The following is a 6,909-nucleotide window of genomic DNA, read 5'->3' as shown; positions in this document are numbered from 1 at the left end:
ATCCCTGACAACATTGTCCAGTCTGAAAAGGGCGAGATCGGCCTCGGGAGCAATGACCCGAACTTGCTCCTTCAAGTTCTCGTAAGCAGCAGTCACGCTGCCAACAAGATGACCTTGGAGCTCATAATAATCTTCCCGGGCATTGTCCAACTCCCCCCTCAGACGCATCACCTCCCGATAAGTCGTAACGTAACTCTCCTTATGCATCAGGGCTGTGTCCTCGGCCAACCTCAAAGAAGCTGCTAGTGAAAGGGAACTCGCTTTCTCATTCTCTAGATCCTTCTCCAACTTGGTCACCCTTAATTCAAGTTCCTCCTTCAGCCCCTTCATCTGGTCAAACTCCTGCATTGCCTTCTCCATAAATGCTTTGGTAGCATGGAGAGGAAGATTCTGAGCAGTCCGGTATATAGCAGCCGCCATATACGCCATCTGTACGTGATTTCAGGCCATAAATTCCAAATGATGGAGGATGGACACATCGTCCATTGAGAGGGTACCATAGGGACCGATTTGCTGATCCACAAATTCAATGGCATTAAAATCAGGAGCGTTGAGGTCGAAAGGCTCAGCTGTTTTTTGTATTTTATTGGGAGGAGCAATAGAAGGAGCAGCAGAAGTAGGGTGAGGATCCACCAGACGAACTTGGGGAATAGGGATCACCTTCTTCACCCCAGGGGAACTCGGCACAAACGGCTTCACGTGCACTTGGGAGGATCCTTCCCCAGCCGCCTTGGCCGAGATGTTTTTGGCAGTAGTCGCCCTCTGCACTCTTTTAAAAGCTTTCATGGATTCATTATTCTTTATCGCATCTACAAATAAAACAGAAATTAAGCTACAAGTCCGAAAAGACAGTTACGAGTAATAAAAAACAAATAAAAAAGGAAACACAAAATACCCAGCTCAGTTTCAAGAAGAGAGGGATTGGTTAGAAATTTCTTTGTGTCGAGATGGGGAGGTTGACCCCAGTGTTTTTCCAAGATAGTCACAAAAGCTCGCTCAGCCTCATCCAACATTTCCCACGTATATCGGGACACCCTCACATCTTTTTGCCATTTCAAGGGAAAAGTAGGCTCGTCGTTTTCATCCAGAAAGAAGGGCCGAGCTCCTTCAACAGCTCGGACCTTGAAAAAGTAGTTTTTAAAATCACGGAATGACTCATCAAACATGGAAAAAAGCTTCTTTCCTTGGGTAGAGCGAAAAGAGACCCAAGCTGCCTTCTTTTTTACCACTCCGGGCTTAGTCAAGACAAACAGATAGAAAAAGAGAGATTGGGAAGTAGGGATACCAAAACCATTGCACAACAATTGAAAAATCTTTATGAAACCCCAAGAATTAGGGTGAAGTTGAGAGGGGGCGACTTTACAAGACCATAACAGGTCGATCTCAAATTTAGTGAAGGGAAGGGTGATACCCAGCTGACCAAAGAAAAAGTCATAAACATAGAAGAAAGGGCGATCATCAACAACCCGAGTAGAGAAGCAGACTCTCTCGTCAGAAGAGGGAGGGACAAGTTCATTGTTCTTCTCATCACCAGGATTACTACAGACACTATGGAATTGCCTAAGCTGCGCGGAAAACTCAGAATCAACCAGAGAGACACACATAAGAACCGTCGAGTCCACCCAATTGGCCATGCCCTCAGGGACCTGGGAAGGCATCTCTACAACGTTATTTCGGGAAGACATGAGGCCAACTAAAATCTTACAAAAAGAAAAGAAAAGTGGATTACTTTAAAAAACATCTCGGATGAGGGGCAAAACAACTCGACGGACGGACAAACAGAAAAGGAAAACCCCAAGACTCAAGCCAAAAGTCCTGGGGCATCCCTTGGAGGCAGTAACAAAGCAAGGTTTTTTAGGAAATCTCTACAGCTCACGTCCTGACACTCATCAAAAAGAAAATAAAGTCTCAAAGGATACAAAGGAAGTAAAAATGCAAAGTCTCCACCCTTCTACAGTTCATTGTCAAAAACACCAAAAATGCCAAGCAGAAAAACAGCAAAGACGCAAACTTTTCTGGAATCAAGCAAAAATCATCAGCGAAGGCACAAGCAGAAACGACGACAACATAAAGAAAAAGATCCAAATCAACAAGAAAAAAGATTCGCACCATAAACGAAGAAATTCCTGAGCATGCAACAATCAGGCATGATAAAAGCAGAAAGACCCAAACTTCCTCTAAACAAAATGCAAACTTCCCACATATAAGGAAATAGAAGAAAGAAAAAACAAACCTGGAAAAAGGTAGAAGAAAACCTCAAAAGCCAAAAGAACAGAAGCCACAAAGCCACCCCTCGAAAGTGGAATACTGCGGAGGAAAAAAGCTAGAAGTCACCCCTCTTCCACAGAATGAAGTGACAGAACAGATGGAAGAAACTACGAAAGAAATAGAAAATGAGAGAGTAAAGGGAGAAGTTACGAAGAAGGAGTGAAGAAGAGAAACCGTTTTTTGATTGAGAAATTCAAAATAAAAGACCAAGAGAAAACGGGGCAATTAATGCCAATTAAATGCAGATATTAAAACCCTCTCGCGTTCCCAAAAAAGTGCTGATATAAAAACGCGCGCTTTTAGAGGAAAACGTTCTACATTCAAAAGTTGCTACAAAGGAATCGACAAAATGCTTGAGTTCGGCTTCACCGAAGAAGGACCAAAGTCAAAGACTCGACCTCAAAGAAGTCCGAGCTCAAGCAGGGGCACTGTTCATACCCTGGGTCGAGCTGTCCGACCCGGGATGTTCGACAGACAAAGCGACCGACCTCTTCAGGTCAGAATAACCTGACCTCTTTCCAAAGAGCTCGACCAAGTCACCAGGAAAGCCCAAAGAAGGGTCCAAATAGAGGAACACACCCCAAATCCTAAGGCAGCCCAAGCCTACAGAGAGAAGGGCAGTTCCCTTGAAGATAAAATGACCTCACTTGAAGATAAGATAAAGATAAGATAAGATAACTAACTTATCTTATCCACATAAGGTCACATCTCACCATTATAAATACACTGGAGCACCCAGGTATAACTCATACTCTGATTCTACTCAATACCTGCTTAATACCCTTGCTAACATAAGCATCAGAGTCCCTTGCAGGTACCCCCCACCCTCTGGGGACGAAGGATCAGCACCATCACCAAGTCCAACAAGTCAGACACGGCAGCTCCAGCCACCATCATCAAGTCGGACACAACAGTTCTGACCAGCACAGAAGATCACGTCCGAGATCGACCTACAGTTTTAGGTAACCCCCGGAATAGGAACCACAGTGATTCCTCCATTCTTGGGAACCACTTGAACTGGACTGACCCATTGGCTATCTGAAATTGGATAGATTACTCCTCCCTGCCACAATTTCATAACCTCTTTCTGCACTACTTCCTTCATTGCTGGATTTAACCTTCTTTGGGGCTGAATGGACGGTTTGGCACCTTCTTCCAAGAGTATCTTATGCATGCATATGGCTGAACGGATTCCTTTCAAGTCAACAAGTGTCCATCCAATGGCATCCTTATGCTTTCGCAAGACTTGAAGCAACTCTTCCTCTTATTCTTGGCTGAGGGCTGAATTTATGATCACTGGATAACTTTTATTTTCTCCCAAGTATGCATACTTGAGAGTGGTTGGCAGTGCTTTAAGCTCTAGTTTGGGCACTTCTTTTCTTTCCTCATTTTCTTCTAGCATGCCTTGAACATGTATTTCAGCGGCTGCAGCTTCTTCGCTTGCTGCTAATTCTTCTTCTGTTGATGCTTCAAGTTCTTCTTCAAGAGTTTCTTGTACCAAATCTTCTACGGAGTCCAACCTCATACATTCTCCCAATGAGTTGTGTGGGTAACTCATGGCCTTAAACACATTGAATGTCATTTTTTCCTCATGTAATCTAAGGACAAGTTCACCCTTTTGGAAATCAATAATGGCTCCGGCAGTGGCTAAGAATGGTCTTCCCAGGATGATGGAAGTCTTAGCTCCTTCCTCCATGTCTAATACCACGAAATCTGCTAGAAAGATGAAGTCTCCCACCTTCACCAACAAATCTTCTACTATCCCATGGGGAAATTTGAATGATCTGTCTGCTAGTTGCAGCGCCATTCTTGTTGGTTTGGCTTCCTCAATCTTCATTTTTTTCATCATTGCTAGAGACATTAGGTTTACGCTGGCTCCTAGATCATATAAAGCCTTTTCCACAGTGATTTCCCCAATGATACAAGGAATTTAGAAACTCCCAGGATCCTTCAATTTCTGGGGCAATTTGTGTTGGATGATGGCGCTGCATTCTTCCGTTAGCACCACGGTCTCATTATTCTTCCAGCTTCTCTTTTTGGTCATCAATTCCTTCAAGAACTTGGCATAGAGTGGCATTTGCTCTATTGCTTCAGCAAAGGGTATGTTGATTTGTAGTTTCTTGAAGATTTCCAAGAACCTTGAGAATTGGTTTTCCTCTCCCCTCTTCTTTAATTGTAGCTACTGGGGGTATGGAGCCTTTGAGAAGCATGGTTTGAGTGCTTCTCCTTCTTGATGTGGCTTAGGGCTTGAGGGTTGAGATTCCTCATGTCCTTTGTTTTCTTCATCCAATTTCTTCTCTAGTGGTTTCTTATGGGTCTCCTTCAATTCCTTCCCACTTCTGAGGGTGATATCTTGATATTCCTCCTTTGGTATTGAGTTAATATTGCTACATTTGTTGTGTCCAGGGTCTTTCTTGAATAAGAACTCAATCTGTGTTTCTAGTTTCTTGATGGCAGCATCTTGATTCTGCATGTTGGATTGCACTTCTTCCCGGAAAGCTTTACTATCTTGAATTTCCTTGAATAGATTTTCAAGTAGAGCCTCAATCCTTGATAATCTCTCCTCGGTTATTGATGTTGGGTTGAGATTAGGTGGTTGAGAAGGGTGGTTAGATGGATGTTGGTAGGATTTCTGTGAGGTGTGTTGATGAGTTACATTGTTGTTGGAGTTGAGGTTGTGCATCTCTGATCTTGCCCTTGGTCTTGTTGGTTTTCCCATCCAAAGTTGGATGATTTCTCCATCCAGAGTTATAAGTTTTGGAGTATGGATCATAGACTTGTCTAGGTGAGTTTCCAACATAGTTGACTTGCTCCCAATCACCTTCTTCTCCTATATTTGCTCCTTCATGAGCTGATGATGAAGTGATGGCTGCTGCAACTTGGTTCTCCTCTACCTTCTTGGTAAGATCTGCTAGCTGCTTGGTGATCATCTTGTTTTGAGCTAACAATGCATCCATGTGGTTCAGCTCCATTACTCCTCTGGTGTTACTTCTTTCGGAGGCATAGAAGTAGTCATTTTCAGCAACTGTTTCAATGACATTTATGGCTTCTTCAATGGTTTTCTTCTTGTTTATAGAGCCTCCTGATGAATGATCCACAACCTTCTTTGACTTATAGGAAAGACCTTCATAGAAGATGTGAAGTTGAACCCATTCATTAAACATCTCTGTGGGCATCTTCTTGTTAGGTCTTTAAATCTCTCCCATGCTTCATAAAGAGTCTCACCATCTTGTTGCCTGAAAGTTTGCACCTCAGCTCTCAGCCTGTTGATCCTTTGAAGAGGGTAAAATCTTGCCAAAAACTTGTTCACCACATCTTCCCAATTTGTTAAGCTCTCCTTTGGGAAGGATTCAAGCCATTTGGATGCCTTGTCCCTGAGTGAAAAATGGAACAAGAGCAACCTATAGACATCTGAATGGACTCCATTGGACTTCACAGTGTAACAAATCCTCAGGAAGGTGGTTAAATGTTGATTGGGGTCTTCTTGAGCACTTCCTCCAAATGAACAATTATTCTGAACAAGAGAGATGAGCTGGGGTTTTAGTTCGAAATTGTTGGCATGTATGGTGGGCTTCTGAATGCTGCTTCCACAGTTTCCTGGATTAAGATTGATATAGGAGCCTAGAATTCTCCTTTCTTGCCCAGCACGGTTTGCATGGCCTTCTCTGGCATGATTTTGAGCTTCTTCTTCATGATTGTTCTCCAAATTCTCTTCCATGTTGGGTTCAAAGTATTCTTCCTCTTCTTCCTCAGCACCAAAAATTCTTTTCCCTCTTGCTTCCCTTCTTAGTCTCCAAAGGGTCCTTTCAGGTTCTGAATCAAAGGATGTTAAAACTCCTTATCTTCTCCCTGTCATACAACAGACAGATTGCACAACAAGAGATAAAATGAAGAAACTATTCTTGTTAGAGTAATTGTTAGTGTGAGTGATGCAAATTATCAAATAGTTAGTGGGTTAATGAGCAGAATTGTAATCAAAGAAAGAAAGAATGAAAAAGTAAAGAGGGTGAAGGGGGTGAGGAAGAAATTAAAACAAACTAAAAGAAATTGACTGAATCAAATAAACAAAAAGAAAATGCTCAATCTAGTGATCTTCAAACTTAATCATTGTTGATTCAAAATCAATCCCTGGCAATGGCGCCATAAACTTGATGCATAAAAACTTGTCTCTCAACAAATTTTCCTTCGGCAAGTGTTCATACCCTGACCGAGCTCCCCAACTCGGCAAGTTCATAGAAGGTCCGACCTCGCCCTAAGGCCCACGCCTAAAGGTCGGACCTCGGACCCTAAAGCAAGGAAGGCCCATCAAAAGGAACGCAGCCCAAAAGCTAAAGGCCGAAAAGGCCTAGAGAAAGGCGGTTCCACAAAGATAGAGATAAAACTCCCAAAAGATAAGATAAGATAAGAATATCTTATCCAGGGAAGATCACAGCCAACTACTATAAATACACTGGAGCACCCAGGTATGGCACACATTCTACATTCTACGCATATCTGCTTGGACCCATGCTAACTTAAGCATCGGAGTGTCATTGCAGGTACAACCACCAGCCGCTCAGCATATCAAGCTCGGGTCACGGAACCCCCACCTCGGGTCTTGCCAGACGACCGAGCTACACGTTTCAGGTAACCCTCGGAACA

The 6,909-nt window shown here is 43.1% G+C and overlaps 1 non-coding gene across 1 annotated transcript; it reads left to right on the top strand.

The window, feature by feature from the left end:
• Positions 1-5,426: 5,426 nt before the first annotated feature.
• LOC127747087 (small nucleolar RNA R71) lies at positions 5,427-5,533 on the top strand. The gene has a single exon (XR_008008890.1). It is a non-coding gene; the product is annotated as a small nucleolar RNA R71 (small nucleolar RNA).
• Positions 5,534-6,909: the final 1,376 nt, after the last annotated feature.

Source organism: Arachis duranensis, chromosome 4 (genome assembly GCF_000817695.3).
Source record: "Arachis duranensis cultivar V14167 chromosome 4, aradu.V14167.gnm2.J7QH, whole genome shotgun sequence".
NCBI lineage: Eukaryota > Viridiplantae > Streptophyta > Magnoliopsida > Fabales > Fabaceae > Arachis > Arachis duranensis.
The sequence above is the reverse complement of the archived record's forward strand: the minus strand, read 5'-3'. Positions and strand labels throughout refer to the sequence as shown.